Below are 18,387 nucleotides of genomic sequence, written 5' to 3'. Positions count from 1 at the left end.
AAACAAATTATATTATATTACGTATTAGAGAAATGGATAAATCACATGAAAATAAGTTGACTGGACAGGATGTGGAGTATATAACTGGATAAATAAAAGAGATGATTTGGAATTTGATTCCACTTGCCATATAAAAACGCATCTCTCAACACGCAATCTTCCCATAGTAAAAATCTGTCCCATAGTAATTAAACGCAGCACCCCTGTGGTTTAGGGTGGTGAACCCCGCGGGGCAGCAACAGTCGGACCTTCGTGGCTCCCTGGTAGGTGCTCGAGCTATTAGCTCCGTCATTTTTCCATATTAATTACTTTATTTTCGCCACAAAGAGGTGGTTTAAGTTGTATTTGTTTGAACATACAGCTCCCTTATGGTTTAGCCGTCCTTTTTCGTAAAAAGTTGACAGTGTTTTTCTTTTATTTTTGTTTACAAAATGGCTAGTGCCACAACAACAACTTGGTCTCACAGAAATCCGTGAAATAGGCACGGATTTCGCTTAACTCAAAATCCGTGGAATAGCCACGGAATCACTCAAATTTCCGTGAAACTGACACGGATTTCGCTACAATGCAAGTTAATGACAGTCATATTTTTCTGGCGAGATCTTCACCACAAAGTGATTATGAACATTCACTGAGTGAATATTTAGAAAATAAAACATATATTTCTTGCTAGAAATGTGATCAAAATCCATTTTTATGCAGAAACAAAGTCAAAATATTAATTTTTTCACTAAAAATGAGAGAACTGTCCGCCATGTTTTTTGTTCTGACCGCCGGGACCTTGAAAGTCACGTGACTTGGAACAAACCAATAGCCACGGGATATGACTGTCTTTAACTTGCATTGTAGCGAAATCCGTGTCAGTTTCACAGAAATTTGAGAGATTCCGTGGCTATTCCACGGATTTTGAGTTAAGCGAAATCCGTGCCTATTTCACGGATTTCTGTGAGACCAGGTTGGCCACAAGCTAGCTAACCTGCGCTGTCTTTTCATTTTATATTTTCCAGATGTGCATGTGTGTGTGAGAGAGCAAAAACCTGACTGACTGTACAATTAATTCCTGTGCCAGTGTCCGAAATAAACGGCTTGATGCCAAAAGAGATGGTCGTCTTCGTCTCGTCGTAAATTACACAACGCCAGAGAGAGTACCAAGCAGCTACACCACTATGAGAACTGATTTTATTTTGAAATCTACAGTTTGAGAGGTTGCCTATTTCTAACACTTTCTGTACTTAAACAGCTAAAAAAAACCCTCTATTTCATTTTAATAGTACTGTCACACACACACACACACACACACACACACACACAGATATTATCCCCCAATTAAACAAACAGTGAGTGACCTCAACTAAAGAAGTCAAATGGGGTGCTTCACCTTTTCTCGCTCCCCTGATTCACATCTGACTCCTTGACCTCTGACCCCTCCCACCCCTCTCGTCTCTCTCTCTCTTTGAATGGGGCTTGTGCAGCTTGTGTTTCCTGTTACATTACACCAGTAGTTCTCAACCTTTTTGAGTGGCGACCCCCAATTTAACATGCATGTTGTCCTCGACCCCCGCTCACTGAACACAATCTCACAGTTCAGATCAGACAAACGAAGATAATGAAGCAGACAACAACTAAAACATCTCTCTGTCTGTGCATTTATGTTTTTTTATATTTCATTGTTACTTTTAATCTAAGTCCTTTGCTATAAGTTTAAAGGTCCATTCTGACCTTCTGAGTGTGTAACAGTCAGCTTCAAGCCAGAGACTCCTTGCAAAGTAACAACTTGCTACTTTGGGATTTGTCAGAAAAGACACAAAATGATAAAAAAAAAATAAAAAAAGACACAAAATGACAAAAAATGACCACAAATTGACCAAAAAAGACACAAATTTACCAAAAAAGACACAAAATGATCAAAAAGACACAAAATGACAAAGAAAGACACAAAATGGCCCAAAAATGGAACAAAATGACCAAAAAAACACACAAAATGACCGAATAAGGAATCAAAATGACCAAAAAGACACAAAATGACCGAATAAGGAATCAAAATGACAAAAAAAGACACAAAATGACCAAAAAGAGGAAACAAAATGACCAAAAAAGACACAAATTGACCACAAACTGACCAAAAAAAGGAAACAAAATGACCAAAAAAGACACAAATTGACCTCAAAATGATAAAAAAAAGACACTAAATGACCAAAAAATACACAAAATGGCACTTTAAACACTTTAACACAGTGGAGACAGAGCTGACTTCCAAAATGATTTGGCGACCCCCAGAAATCATCTCAGGACCCCAATTGGGGTCGGGACCCCAAGGTTGAGAATAGCTGCATTACACCACTCTCTCCCTGCAGCCTCTCCGGCCCCTCACACTCATTAATTAATTCTCAATGGCCATTAAGGCGGCGTGGGCGGGACCACTGATGAATATATTCAATCTGAGTCTATGTGGATAATATCCAACTGTCAGTGGGAGGCACACCTGCACTATGGATGGCAATAACAGTAAAGGTGTGTGTGTGTGTGTGTGTGTGTGTGTGTGTGTGTGCTGAGGCATGGTCATTGAACGATGAACACAGGTTATCACAAGGTCACCACCTCAATTGCATTGCATGTGTTTGTGTGTGAGTCTTTTCTGTGTGTGTGTGTGTGTGTGTGTGTGTGTGTGTGTGGCAGTGAGAGGAAGGAAGTCTAATTAGAGCATTAATTAAGAAGCAAACGGTTTATTGAATAAATCCTGTGGTCATTAACAGAACACACAGCGGCTGCCTCCTCCTCCTCCTCCTCTCTCTGCTCTGACGTTACCGTGACAACAGTGTTGTAACTTTGGACTAATAGACGGAAAGATTTAGAGACTTTCAGACGCCATAAAGAACCGAAGTCCTGACCTCACTTCCTGTCCAGCTGGTGGGTTCTGTTTAAGTGCCAACCTCTGTGAAGCTAATGCAGGAGTCCCTTTAACCTGCATCCTCTCTAATCGTCAGCAGGGGGCAACTCCACTGGTTGCAAAAAGAAGTCAGATTGTATAGAAGTCTATGAGAAAATAAACCTACTTCTCAGTAAACAGTTTCCTAGTCAGACTTGCTGGATTTCCCTCCTATTTGGTATCTGTGAAGCTCATCTGTGTTTCTAAAAATGGTGGTCACAGCGTTTTAGTTGGTCTTGTTGGTCATGATAATCCCACCACAGCTCCTAGCGTAAGCTCTTCATGGTGAACCAGTCTTCCTGGCCAAATGTGCCTAATATTGAACCAGTTCTTTGCTTTTTCGACAGCCAAAGAACCGGCTCTCGGCCAGGAAAACTGGTTCCAGAGTGGAGAAGTAAGGTCTGCTATCCAATCTGACTTCTTTTTCCAACCAGTGGAGTCGCACCTGCTGGTCACAAGCAGGTGGCGACTAGGCATGGGCGACATAGGCGGTTGTCTAGAGCGCCATCTGCTGGAGGGGCGCCGCCAGTCATCCTCACGGGAGAAAAAAACAAAAACAATAGTACTTTTCGATGCCCATTGTCACACTCGCTTTGTGTTCTGTCTTGAATATAATAAATATTAACAAAATTAAGAAACAGATAAACAATGACATTTTGTCACTTGTGGTGCTGAGACATGTGACGTGTGGTCATTGCCTTGCCCCCCTTTAGACGGTCAGACCGCTGTCACAGAGGTCAGGTCAAGTGACAGACAGGTTATGTTTTGATATATTTTGCAAGATGAAACGGCCGTCAAAGCTCTCCGGTACGCAGTATCGAAAGAGAAGAAATTGCCTTTTTTTTTTTAAATGCTTTTTTGTGTGAAGACGTTTCATTTGTATTAGCTTGCTAGCTAGGTTGAAATAAAGCAACGCTAGCTTAACACAGTTTTGCACTTACATTGTCTCTAACTTTGTTAGCGGTCTCCAGCTGTGCTCCTTTGCAAATTTACTTGTAAGATAATAATTCTATAGACAGACAGTTGTATTATATAGCCTGGTTGGCACCATGGGCAAACAAAAACAGGAGTTCCCCCCTCTGTGAAACAGCAAGCGGAGCTGTTCAACACGAATGGATCTCACCTAGGGCACCAAATGGGCTAGAGCCGGCCCTGGTCACAAGAAAGAATGCAGGTTTAGTAAAGCCCTCCCACATTGGCTTCACTTTCCAGACTCAGAGTTTGCTGCTTGGTTAGAATCTGAAACATACGACATTTTAACAAAGTTAAAACAGCTTACAGCTTACTAAAACTCTGGTCACCGTTACTGTCAGATAAAATGTTCCCACCAAAGACACACAGAGACTGATAAAACCTGACTCCCTTCTGCTGCGTGCCCTTCACTGTGCTTTGTACCATGTACCACTGCTTCACAGGAAACACTGTCCTTCGCTGTAAATCTGCTATATTTCTGCCTGTTTGAGCCGGCTGTAACTCACCATACACAGCATGTAGGTGTGTGTGTTTGTAGTGTATCATGTCCCAGTGCTACAGAGCACCACCTCTGCTCCTCTAATCCTCTCAGCCTATCCCTCTCTCTGTCTCTGTCTCCATCTATCTGTCCATTTATCTGTCCATCTCTCATCAGGTCATCGTCTCTACTGTTCCCCCCCTCGTCTCTCTCTGCTGATACCAGTGTCCTTCACAAGCACACGTACGTGCACACATCAAAAATAGTTTGCAGAAACCTTGAACAATATCTTTAGGATTCAGAATTTACACTTTGATGCTTTATGCGCTTTCTCAAAAATAAATACATCAATTTTTCAAAATTAAAATCCGAACTGGCTCTTATGTAGTGCTCTGCAGAAACCTTTAATGCCTATCCCCTTTATACACATTTAATTTATATATTTATTTCTTTAAAACAGCAAGAAAATGCATTGATTGAAATATTAATATTTTTTTGGACATGTTGTCTATATCTTTCTCTTCGTGTCTCTTCATCTCTAATTCTGTCATCTTCCTCCGTCTGTCTCTGTCTGTCAGTCTGTCATCTGTCTGTCCTGATAACATCATGTTATCTACTCTCCAAATTAAAACACCAGCCTTATGCCCTTCGCTGTGTGTGTCAGTGTGTGTGTATGTGTGTGTGTGTGTGTGTAGGTCACAGTGTTTGCCATTGTCTTGTAACAAAGGTCAGGGGGGTGGGGGTGGGGGGGATTGTTAATCATAGTCAAACTGTCACGATTTGGTTCATGGTAAAACATAGAGATTCTGCTATTATCTTTTTCAGTGAGATGTATGCAAATAATAATGGACTTTGTGCATGTCTCATTGAAAAAAAGTTCTGTGACTGCCAATGTTACACTGCAAAAACGGGGTGTCTAAAGAAAATCTAGAAATAAGCATGTTGTACGCTTAAAATAAGAAATTAACTCTTAAAACAAGATAAATTAAAGCTGTAAGCAGCAATGAACTGGCCCGAGCAGAGTGACCTGATGATTATTTGTTTCTTACCGAGATAAAAAATAACTTAAGATTTAGAAGTGTTACATAATTTATCTGAGCTCTTACTTTCCTCGTCAATCGTCCTCTTCTGTCTCTCTGAAGCGGCTGTTGAATCCAGTTCAGTTGCCCACTTGCCTGGCTCCATTTCAGGCATTACACTGGCGAGGCTCCCTCCACCCTGGACCTAAAAACCTGAAACGGTCCAAAGCTCCTGTTCTAGTGGTGTAAACACTCCAGTCCTGGAAGCAGAGCTTACTGAGCTGACACCAGCTGCAGTTCAAATAAGTACGAATGTACCTACATATGTGACATAAGTTTAGTACATCACAAAATAACTTAACCCATTTAAGCCAGGAAAGCATTAACGCATTAATACCATTAAAACCGCGCTGTTGTGTTATTGTTGAGTTATGTGCTTACACAGCAGTCTCCAGTTACCATTACGCATAGATCAGGGGTCTCAAACTCAAATTACCTGGGAGCCGCTGGAGGCAGTATCAAAATGACACAAAATTACGAAAAAAAAGATACAAAATTACCAGAAAAAAACAGTAAGTGACTTAAAAAAGACACAAAATGACAAAAAAATACACAGAATTACCAAAAAAAACCACAAAATTATTTTAAAAAAGACACAAAATGACAGAAAAAAAATGAAATTACTTAAAAAAGAAACAAAATAACCAAAAAAAGACACAGAATTACCAAAAAAACACACAATTATTAAAAAACACACACAAATTACCAAAAAAATGACACAGAATTACGAAAAAAGACACAAAATTATTAAAAAAGACACAAAAGTATTAAAAAAGACAAACAATTATTCAATAAAGACACAACATTATTTGAAAGAGACACAAAATTACCAAAAAAAGTAATTAAAGGGACCTTCCACACACAACACGGTAAAGTGCCATTCATATAAAACTCACATTAAACTTTCATATCAAGGTGGGGGCCACAAAATATCGTCACAAGGGCCACAATTGGCCCGCGGGCCGCAAGTTTGAGACCCCTGGCATAGAAGGTGTTATACTTGTGAACAAGTACATTATGAAACACTTCTATCTGCTTCACAGGGCATTTTAAACCATTCATTAAATGTTCATATACTGCTCACAGTAAATGCTAAACAGGGGGACTTAAAGTAAAGCGGTCTAACTTTAATATACATACAGCAGATGAACATTCATACCATAATCACTCTATCAGATGTGAATTATCCATCATAACAAAGACCTTGGCTTTGCCAGATTTCCATCCAGTCATTACTGGTTATTACTGCCAATGAAAATAGAAAAACCCAACCACTGATTTATCCTCGGCGGCTGTGTGTGCAGAGCTCAGCTCATTTCAATCACAAATGGCAGCGTCTTGATTTACACCGGCCACTGTTTTAATAGAGCTACGGCCAAATTTAAACTAGCCCGATTAATCAACTAAACATTCAATATCTCCCATTCAGCAGGCGAGCAGCGAGCACACACGGCTTCTCAATATGAATTTTCCGGGAGATTTCTCTATCGATCGACAGACAGATGATTTGTGAGATACATTGTGTGGAGATCAATAGGCGGCCAGTCAATAGCTCATGGGGAGAAATGAAGTGTGATGACGTGAAGGCCACAAAGTCAAGTCTGCATGTCGTCTCACATGTGAAGATGAAGATATGTCATGTTGTCAGCCGGGCCGGGGACTCGAACCAGCAACCTCTAGAAAAAAACGGCTCGGCCAACTGCTTACACAGCAGTCTCCAGTTATCATTACGCATAGAACAGGGGTCTCAAACTCAAATTACCTGGGCGCCGCTGGAGGCAGTATCAAAATGACCCAAAAAAAGACACAAAATGACCTAAAAAAAAGACACAAAATGACCTAAAAAAAAGACACAAAATGACCTAAAAAAAGGGACAAAATGACCAAAAAAGACACAAAATGACAGAAAAAAACTAAATTACTTAAAAAAGAGACAAAATGACCAAAAAAGACACAAAATATTTTTTAAAAGACACAAAATGACAAAAAAAGACACAAAATGACCAAAAAGGACACAAAATGACAGAAAAATGACACAAAATAACTAAAAAAGACACAAAATTATTAAAAAGACACAAAAGTATTTAAAAAGACACAAAATATTTTTTTTAAAAAGACACAAAATGACCAAAAAAGAGACAAAATGACCAATAAAGACACAAAATTATTTTAAAAAGACACAACATTACAAAAAAAAGTAATTAAAGTCTGCATGTCGTCTCACATGTGTCTTATGTCATGTTGTCAGCTGGGCCGAGTGGTGATTTTACATCTTTTGTGTCTTTTTTGGTCATTTTATGTCTTTTTGTGTCTTTTTATGGCTTTTTGTGTCTTCTTTTGTGTCTTTTTTGTTATTTTGTATCTTTTAACGTCTTCTTTTGGTCCTCATGTGAAGATGAAGATATGTCATCATGTCAGCCGAGCCGAGGACTCGAACCAGCAACCTCTAGAAAAAAAAACCGGCTCGGCTACATTCAGCCAATGAGGTTTAATAAAGTAGAGAGGCACAGAGCCTGAGGAGACAGCGGGGTGGCCAGTGACTTTTACAGCAATCAGACTCATGTTTCTCACACACACACACACACACACACACACACACACACACACACACACACACACACACACACAGCTTCAAACACTCTGCTATTTTACTGGGGTTCCACTTTGCTGCTCTGCTCTGTAGGGAGACCTCTGTCTTTGGGGGGGATTGCTGTGTGTGTGTGTGTGTGTGTGTGTGTTGTATGTGTTTCACTTTGTTGGTGTGTGTTCAGCCATTCAACCCACTAGGTTTGGCTTGACTGGTGTGTGTGTGTGTGTGTGTGTGGTGTGTGTGTGTGTGAGAGAACAGTGAGGTTAGAGCAGTGTCAAAGCCAAGCGGATGATGAATGGCATTAGTTTAGTCTGTCATTACAGACTGGTGTTTTATGTAGGGGTCAACTCTAATGGAGGAGAGGAGAGGAGAGGAGAGGAGAGGAGAGGAGAGGAGAGGAGAGGAAAAGAGGAGAGGAGAGGAAAGGAAAAACACTTGAGAACACATCCTTCCTTTTCCCAAAAAACGACCCGATAACTTACTTATTTCGACCAATATTTATTAGGGGAGAAACTGGACGATATTTTATGGATTGTTTTCCAGAGAGATGAGGCACAAGTAGCTTATTACTACCCATATTATGTTTATTGTTAGGGCGACCTCTAGTGGCGGTAGTAATTATTACAGGAGACACACAAAGGAGGAAGTTAGATGACATGGTATAAAGAGCAACAAAGTCCGACTAGGGAGGACGTCTGGGTGGATGGACTTTGACCCAGAAAACTGCTATTTAACCCATTTAGGCCTAAAATGCCTGGAAAAAATGCCTGTTAAACCTCTGGGCGATTTTAAAATAACCCCCTAAAACCTGAAGTTTTTCTGTAAATTAAACAGAAGTGTCAACACTTCCTACTAAATAATAGATTTTTCAGCCTCTGTAGCAGATAGAAATGAAATTCAAAAAGTATTTGAGAGCTTATAGCTGTTATATCTGAGCTTCCTCCTCTATAGTCGTCTTCCGCCATGATTTCAGTTCTGGAAAAGTCCCATGATGCATTGCGACACTCCCACATGTATTCTGATGCATTTCATTGGCCAAGAGACCGAAAATAGGTGGAAAAAAACTACAAATACTACAAAACGACGTATCCACTTTCCCGGCTTTAATGGTAGAATAACGCAACAATGCTTATTTTATGGATTATTTTCCAGAGAGATGAGGCACAAGTAGCTTATTACTACCCATATTATGTTTATTGTTAGGGTGACCTCTAGTGGCCATAGTAATTATGACAGGAGACACACAAAGGAGGAAGTTAGATGACATGGTATAAAAAGCCACAAAGTCCGACTCGGAAGGATGTCTGGGTGGATGGACTTTGACCCAGAAAACTGCATATGTAATGTAATTCATATTGCACTAAATCACAATAGATGCTTTTCATGTATTCGGGGCGTTCTAATCCCATACAAGACCAACTAAAACGTGTTATTCATTTTATTTTATTTGTATGACTGCAATGTACGACAGACATGCAAGGCGGTTGGACAGACTGGTCTAAAGAGCTGGTTCTGTGGATGGAGCCAGGTTGGACACACTGGAGGAGGTGGTGGAGACAGGCACTGTCAAGATGTTGGAGGCCATCTTGAAATACCCGGATCATCCGCTACACAAAACCTTTATGGACCAAAAAAACAGCAGTGGGCGGCTCCTCTCTCTCCGTTGCAGGACGGAGAGATTCAAAAGATCCATCTCTCCTCCAGCCATCAGGCTGTCTCATTCTCCCAATAAAGTAATTTTGATTTGATTTGATTTGATTTGATTTTAATTGATAAGGGCTAGTGCTAGCGGGCTACCGTTAGCTTTCAACAAAGTCTAAAACAAACATGTTACCTTAGCGTTGTTACGTTAGCGATCAATACAAGCAGAACAAATGTGTTCTACAAGTTATGTTTATTTTATTCATTTATTGTTTTAAAATTATATTTTTGTGATGAAATGACGTAACAAACAAGGTGACATGAGGGACAAATACACTACACCATGTGGACCACAAGTAGAGACAGCAGACATACAGCGCAGACAACAACAAATAAAAACACAAATGTACAATGATGTGCACAGAGGCATCACAAGTGTTTGTGTGTGTGTGTGTGTGGATGAGAGGCAGATGATATAACATATATATAAATATATATAACATGGCTCACAATGAAAATTAATAGGCGAACAAAGCAAGAAGTACAAATGTGAGAAGAGAGGGAAGAAGATAGAAAAAGAGAAAATTAATAAAAAATAAATAAAATTACAAGTTATGTTTAGATGCCTGTGTAGGCCCGCAAAGCCAGGAGCAACATTTGTAAAGAGACGATGTTGTAATTATAGTTGCGGAGAGCGGAGATCTTTCCAGACATATACAGTGATGTAATGACGTAGATCTCGAGTCTGTGGAAAAGCAAAGACCAGCACCAGAACTAGGTTCATGTTGGTGGAAAAGAGGATGAGAAGATAGAATGACGGACAAGTCACAGAGGACGAAAGAGAGATGAAGGCGGAGGAACGAGTGCAGGAGAGAGAGAGAGTTAAAGGACATTCTCCCTGTGGTCACTTTGGTTGATGGGGCATGACTGACCCCAACCACACACACATCAGTGTCAGAAGACGTGCAGGCTGCTGCTGAAACAGGCAGGATGTTTTAATAATCTCCACCAATCAGCTGCCTGCTAGTCTGTGTAATAAAGAGAAAGAGGAAGTGTGAGAGAGGCAAGGAGAGAGAGAGACAAAGAGAGGGGGGTGCTGCTGCTGGTGGGATTTGCTCTAGTTGTTTTAAATTACAGCCTGCACTCTCTAGGTGAATAACCCCTCACCTACACACTTTATACGCTGTCACACACACACAAGGACCCCACCACCACCACCACCAATGGCCAATGAACGCTATATTAGCCACCTTAAAGGGACACAGAGCGACCAGCAGCCTTGGCTGAGCTGCTGCTTGGAGACAGAAACATGGGGGACAGCGGGGTCCTGCTGGCTGACCAACCTTGTTATTAAGTCAGGGTGGCCAAACACAAGCTACCAGCAACATGGAATAAAGTGGCCCCACAGCAGCAGCCTGTCAGCTGTTTCACTCCGGGCCACACCAGGTGACACCTTGATGCATTTTAACCCTGAAGCAGGTGAACAACAAATAGTTATTTCCAGCAGCACTCTGGGGATGCAGGGTTACATACATGCATGAGACCTGGGACCTGCCCGGTGCCACTTTCATTACCGCTGAGTTACTGTACTGCGACTGGCTCAGTGGCCCCTCACCAGCAGCCGCTGGCTGGGACCATATGTCAGCAACTAGTCTAGAAATAAGGACCAGCAACCCCGTTTCTCTTTTATAACCATTGTAAGCACTTTGGATGAATCGAAATATTTGGTAACGCTGTATAATAAGGTCCTTAATAACCATTAATTAACAAGTAATAAGGCATTGTTCTCGCTTTAGATCCGGTAGTTGCAAAAACCATAGTTAACTTATAATAGATGAGCAATAAAGTATATTTTAATATCAATAAGCAAACAGAATAAGATTAATAAAGGCATGGCAAAGACATAATGGGTGGGTCATGGGTGTTTGTAATGCCATTATTAACACTTATATAAGCTTATAAACACACAATAATGTTAATAAGCATCTTGTAAGGACTTACAAGGGCCTTATTACTTCTTAATTAATGGTTATTACAAGGACCTTAGTATAAAGCGTTACCAAATCTTTTCCTTTCTTCTCTTCTTTAACATATAGCACTCCTGCTGCGATTACAGTTGGCTCTTAAAGTTCTGTACTTGATTCCTGTGGTCTATGTCTAGTACCATCAGGTTGAATGCACTTATTGTAAGTCGCTTTGGACAAAAGCGTCTGCTAAATGACATGTTATCTAATCTCATCTGTTCCATTTTGTTTGTCTGATTCAAAACTAATTGACCAACAGAAATGAGCAGAAAACAAGGCACATTTTCCAAGATCCTCCACAAATCCTTCAGGAAACATTAATAATCTGATAAAAACAGTAAGAATTCATTATTGATTTTTGCAGAAAACGGTTAATAAAAAGTACTAATAGTACTTTCTGTTGACAGTTATTTTTAATTTACTTCATACATTAATTATTAATATAATGAGGTGTATGTGGCTTGGCGTTAGCGTCCTTTAGCCGACTCTGGTAAACCCGAGGCTAAAGTATGCAGTTAAAACAATATACGGTTGGAAAGATAAGAAGTTTGACTTTAGTTTCGCACCATTTAATTAATTGGAAGTATATCATGATCATTTATATTAGTAGTTAATGTGAAAATTTGATAGAATCTTATTTGAACGATGTCCGGTTTGGGATACAGTTACATTATATTACTGTAGACGATATATATCGCCCACTTCTAGGTAGGGCTTGGATAGTTGCTGACTCAGCGTTTGCTCTGTGACACTTGGCCCCGCTTGGCTGGTAAGAAGTCGTAAGAAGTGCCAAACCTCAGGCTTCAAAACTTCTTGACACAGTCTATGTAAATCTGGCTTTAACCTGGTCTTTCCACGTCTGTTGACACAGGTTAAAGAAATACTTTTGTGTCCTGACCTAGGTGGAGACGTCCAATATGGCTGCTGGTAAGAAGTCTTAAGAAGTGCCAAACCTCGGGCTTCAAAACTTCTTGACACAGTCTATGTAAGTCTGGCTTTAACCTGGTCTTTCCACGCCTGTTGACACAGGTTAAAGTAATACTTTTCCCCTGCTTTGTGTCCTGACCTAGGTGGAGACGTCCAATATGGTTGCATTTTGTACCAGCTGCAGGCGGTGCAAAAGTTGCTGGTAAGAAGTCGTAAGAAGTGCCAAACCTCAGGCTTCAAAACTTCTTGACACAGTCTATGTTTATCAGGCTTTAACCTGGTCTTTCCATGTCTGCTGACACAGGTTAAAGTAATACTATTGTGTCCTGACCTAGGTGGAGACGTCCAGTATAGCTGCATTTTGTACCAGCGAGGTGGTGCAAAAGTTGCTGGTAAGAAGTCTATAAAGTGCCAAACCTCAGGCTTCAAAACTTCTTGACACAGTCCTTGTAAATCTAGCTTTAGCCTGGTCTTTCCACGTCTGTTGACACAGGTTAAAGTAATACTTTTCCCCTGCTTTGTGTCCTGACCTAGGTGGAGACGTCCAATACGGCTGCATTTTGTACCAGCTGCAGGTGCTGCAAAATTACTGGTAAGAAGTCGTGAGAGGTGGCAAACCTCAGGCTTCAAAACTTCTTGACACAGTCTATGTAAATGTGGCTTTAACCTGGTCTTTCCACGTCTGTTGACACAGCTTAAAGTAATACTTTTGTGTCCTGCCCTAGGTGGAGACGTCCAACACGGCTGCTGGTAAGAAGTTGTAAGAAGTGCCAAACCTTGGGCTTCAAAACTTCTTGACACAGGCTATGTAAATCTGGCTTTAACCTGTGTCAACAGACGTGGAAAGCCCAGGTTAAAGTAATACTTTTGTGTCCTGACCTAGGTGGAGACGTCCAATAGTGTGTGTCACCTGAGAGTCGTCTGTATTGGCCCCACTGAGTGCTTTTCGGTGAGAGGTGTGTGTTGGTGTGTGTCCGGGGGCTCTGTGGGTTAGAGTAATGCTGTGGGTTCAAGCGCAGCCCTCCGCCCTCAGCTGGATGTCATCCCCACTCTGCCTGCCGGGCTTCAGCTGGGCTAACCTCTGCCTGTGGTGGGTCTACAGGGTCAATATGGTGTTTTACCAACAGGAAAGTGATTCTCCGCAGCTGTCAACATCTATCAACCTCAATCACACACACACACGCAAACACACACAGGTCAGCCGCTCAGCCGTACGCACACACCCACGAAAAACAGACACACTGGGGTCAGCCACTCATAAAGCCGTAAACAACAGAAAATGGTATGTGGCTGAAAAAGTGTCAGCTCAATTGGATTCTGCAAACACTGCTCTGTTTTTCCACAGCTCCTTTATTTTCTCTGTCCATGTTGATATGTCTTCTATCTTCTCGGCTTGCCGAGAGGTTTTTACTCCATCTAAAGGCTATCTGAGTCGCTGATGCTTATGGCTCTGTATTTTTCCCCTTTTACTCACCAGTTGGCTCCCTCAGACTCGCACCATTTTCTGTCTTATCTGTGCTGAGAATGTGAATGCTTGGGTTAGAACTAAATTAGCCGGGCCAATTCTCAATTATTTCTCAATTGACGACTGTATTATGAGCATTAGTTTTAGATGTGTCCCTGGAAATAAAGCAATTAGGGGAAAAAAAGCATTCAGATAAATACTATTATTAGTAATCCATTTTTAAAATTTGTTTTTTCAGGTTTTATTTTCCCGTGAACAAGCCTTTTTAAAAAAAAAATATATATATATTTTAGCATTTTAGTCATTATACAAACATAAACACACTTGTTATAAGGGACATCATAATAAACATCAACATACAAAACATGAGGGGAGAATAGATAAATAAATAAATCAGAAAAATAAGGGAAAATAAATAAAAATAATATGCAAATAAAGAAAGAAAATAAGGAGATAAAATAGAATAATAAGGAAAAAGGTACAAGAGGTATCTGTTAGACGTCTAAACAGTTAAAAGCCCTGTTAGTTGCTCCTGGTGACTCATTATTTCCATTTTGCCTCTCATACTTTATGATGAAAAAAAGTTTATGTATTAAACATACTAACTACTTAGCCAAGAAGTTAGCTAAGTAGTTAGCTTAGCAAGCTACTTGGCTAAAAAATGGATATGAGTCATTTTTCACCCGTGTTGTGCATTAGAAGAGTAGTGACACAAAAAGGTATTAAAAAATGATAAAGGAAAACATACAATTAGGATGTAGTATGATGAAAAACAAACTGATTGAGGAAAACCTGGAATACTGAATGATAAAAACAATTTATTGCAAAGATAATGACTTTGGTTGTTATCAAGAAAACCATGGAAAATGTCTAGATATCAGCTCTCAAATTAAACTCTTATCATCTATTTTTCTTGTTATCATCATATTTGTCCAAACAAATGTACCTTCAGTTGTACCAGTCATTAAAACGAACAAGAAATTGAAGAAAACAACGGTCTTATAATTTTTTCCATGATGTATGATGCATATGTAAGTGTGTATTAGTCGCGTGTCTCATGCTGAAAGTTTTCCCATACATCTAAACTCTGAATGCAGTGTGTATTATTAACAGTGACATATGTATTACAGGTCTCTCCCTGCTCACTTTATTCTCTCTTATCACCAGTGTTCATGTGACATATGGATCTTATTGGCACTGTATAAACTGTATGTGCATGTGTGTGTTTCTGTATTCACAGGATTGGTTTGAGGGTTACATCGCTGTTGTCTAATGGGATGAATTGTACTGTGTGTGTGTCTGTGTGTGTGTTTGTGTAGTTTGATTTAGATGTGAGGCTCTATATTCTCTCTGCCATCTTCATTGTTTTATCTCCCGCACACACATACACACACCTGACAGGCCTATCCAGGCTAATAGATAGTATTTTAAATCATATTACCTCCATTACAAACTGTTTTATTGTCCTACCACATCTGTCAACCTACTGAGTGGCTACGATGTGTTCGTGTGTGTGTGTGTGTGTGTGTGTGTGTGTGTGTGTGTCCTCTGATGGTATCTGTTTAGGGGGAAATGAAGCCCCGCTGGAGGAGAGTGTTGGTGTTGGAGCTGAAAGATTGAGCTGCAGGACATAGATCAGAGAGAGGAAAGAAAGGGACAAAGACATAAAGAGCCAGAGAAAAGACGTAAGGGATGTCAGGACAAAGAATAACATATAAACTGGTGGTGTAATCAGAGGTCCTGTGTGTGAGAGAGAGATAATGAATCTGACATCTAGTAAAGGTTAGAGGTGGATTAATGCCGATGAGCAGTAACGGGTCAGCCGACCCCACAGACTGGATAGAAATAACGGACGGATTGTGGAGATTTTGACCGTCGGCGTCTCTGGTTCTTGGAGCCAGGAGTAATTATAAGTGACCATATTTAGATGATAGGGTGGAGCTTCAGAAGGTAACAGCCTATAGAGCAGGGGTCTTAAACTTGCGGCCCGCGGGCCAATTGCGGCCCTCGTGACGATATTTTGTGGCCCCCACCTTGATATGAAAGTTTAATGTGAGTTTTATATGAATGGCACTTTACCGTGTTGTGTGTGGAAGGTCCCTTTAATTACTTTTTTTGGTAATTTTGTGTCTTTTTAAAATAATTTTGTGTCTTTTTAAAATAATTTTGGGCCTTTTTTTGGTAATTGTGTGTCTTTTTTGGTAATTTTGTGTCTTTGTTTTAGAAATTTTGTGTATTTTTTGGTAATTTGTGTCTGTAACAATTTTGTGTCTTTTTTAGTAATTTTGTGTATTTGTTTGGTAATTTTGTGTCTTTTTAAAAATAATTTTGTGTCTATTTTGGTAATTTTGTGTCTTTTTAAAATATTTTTGTGCCTTTTTTAGTAATTTTGTGTCTTTTTTAAATAAATTTGTGTCTTTTTTAATAATTTTGTGTCTTTTTTGGTAATTTTGTGTCTTTTTGTAATAATTTTGTGTCTTTTTGGTAATTTAGGTTTTTTTTCTGTCATTTTGTGCCTTTTTTAATAATTTTGTGTCTTTTTTGGTAATTTTGTGTCTTTTTGTAATAATTTTGTGTCTTTTTGGTAATTTAGGTTTTTTTTCTGTCATTTTGTGTCTTTTTTGTGTCATTTTGTGTCTTTTTTTGGACATTTTGATACTGCCTCCAGCGGCCCCCGGGTAATTTGAGTTTGAGACCCCTGCTATAGAGACAGAGTGCATTTAAGCCCCGCCCCCACCGGAGAGGAAAACAGTCATCTCTCTCCATTGACTTTGTATTAAATGAAGGAGCCTCCTTGACATTTCTGTCTGTTAGCAAACAACAGAAAAAAAGTCTAAAAGCTGCTGTGTGGTGAAATGCTCTACCAACCAGTGGTGGAAGAAGTATTCTGATCCTTTACTTCAGTAAAAAGTACTAATACCACACTGTGAAATGACTCCAAACTGCAAAAAAGGTGTCTAAAAAACAAGATAAAAACACTAAATCTGATGGAAATGATCTAGAAATAAGCATGTTGAATGCTTAAAATAAGAAATTAACTCTTAACTCGTAACTCTGTGTGTGTGTGTGTGTTGTGGTAACAGGCAGCAAGGTCGCAGCAGATGACAGTAATGTGTGTGTGTGTGTGTGTTAGTGTGTGTGTGTGTGTGTTTCAGTGTTAGAGGTTACTGGGTAGAGCATTGATTTAACCAGTGCATCCCGCACATATGACTGGGAGAATGGCCCCTCAACACGGAGGTGCAGAATGCATCAGTGTGTTGATGCATAAAGCTGCCATGCAGAACACACTCTGATGGGACACACACTCACACACACACACACACTCACATGCTCTGATACACACATTCACGTTTGTCTCACTTCATCCAGAACGTTCTCTGATGGCTTTATCATTCTCCCTGCTCCCATGCACCCTGCTGATCGCTGTGTATGTGTGTGTGCGAGTGTGTGTGTGTGAGTAATATAGAATAATATTCATGGGGAATATTCAGATTTATAGTTGGGTTATTAATTGCGGCGGCGCTTTAAGTTATTCCTATTTTATGGGGCGGAAAGATAATAACCTAATAAGTTTCCCCTTGTGTGTGTGTATATGTGTGTGTGTGTGTGTGTATATGTGTGTGTGTGTGTGTGTGTGTGTGTGTGTGTGTTGGTGCCAGGGCTGGCGTGTGAGGTCAGTCAGGTCAGTGTGTGTTTGTATTGTTTCCAGTCTGAATATGCAGTATGAGGTCCAGAACATATAGCTCTTCATTACCAGCAGCATTTGTTTGACTTATTCTGTCACTGATAGCAACTATTAGCTCAGTCCACAGAGCTCTAAAGGGACAAAGCACTTATTTTAAGAATGAGTAATTGTCACTGTGATAGTGCACAGCGGGCCTATCAGTAACTGTGAATGTGAACAACTCTCCTCTATGGGGTGTTACCCACAGGGAAGGAATCAGGAAACATTATGAGGGTGACTGGGGGGTGTTTTAGGTATAAAGGGGGGTCACATGTGTTAGAAAGGTCTCTATTATACCACACAACCAGAGAACATAAATGAAAATAAAACAATATAATGTATAAAATGAACATTTCATTTGTGAGAGATTTTAGGGTGAACCAGTGTTTTTTCTTTAATGGAAAGAGATATTTGAACCACTGCTCCAGATGTTCACTATGAATCAAACTGTATTATTGTTAGCCGTGAGAAGTATTTTAAGTATTTTAAGTATAAGTAGATAATCCAGCTTGTGCTCTGCAGCTGAGAAAGTGTGATTCAGGGCCCCCTTGGTTGCCCTTC

Source organism: Centropristis striata, chromosome 12 (assembly GCF_030273125.1).
Source record: "Centropristis striata isolate RG_2023a ecotype Rhode Island chromosome 12, C.striata_1.0, whole genome shotgun sequence".
Classification (NCBI taxonomy): Eukaryota; Metazoa; Chordata; class Actinopteri; order Perciformes; family Serranidae; genus Centropristis; species Centropristis striata.
The sequence above is the reverse complement of the archived record's forward strand: the minus strand, read 5'-3'. Positions refer to the sequence as shown.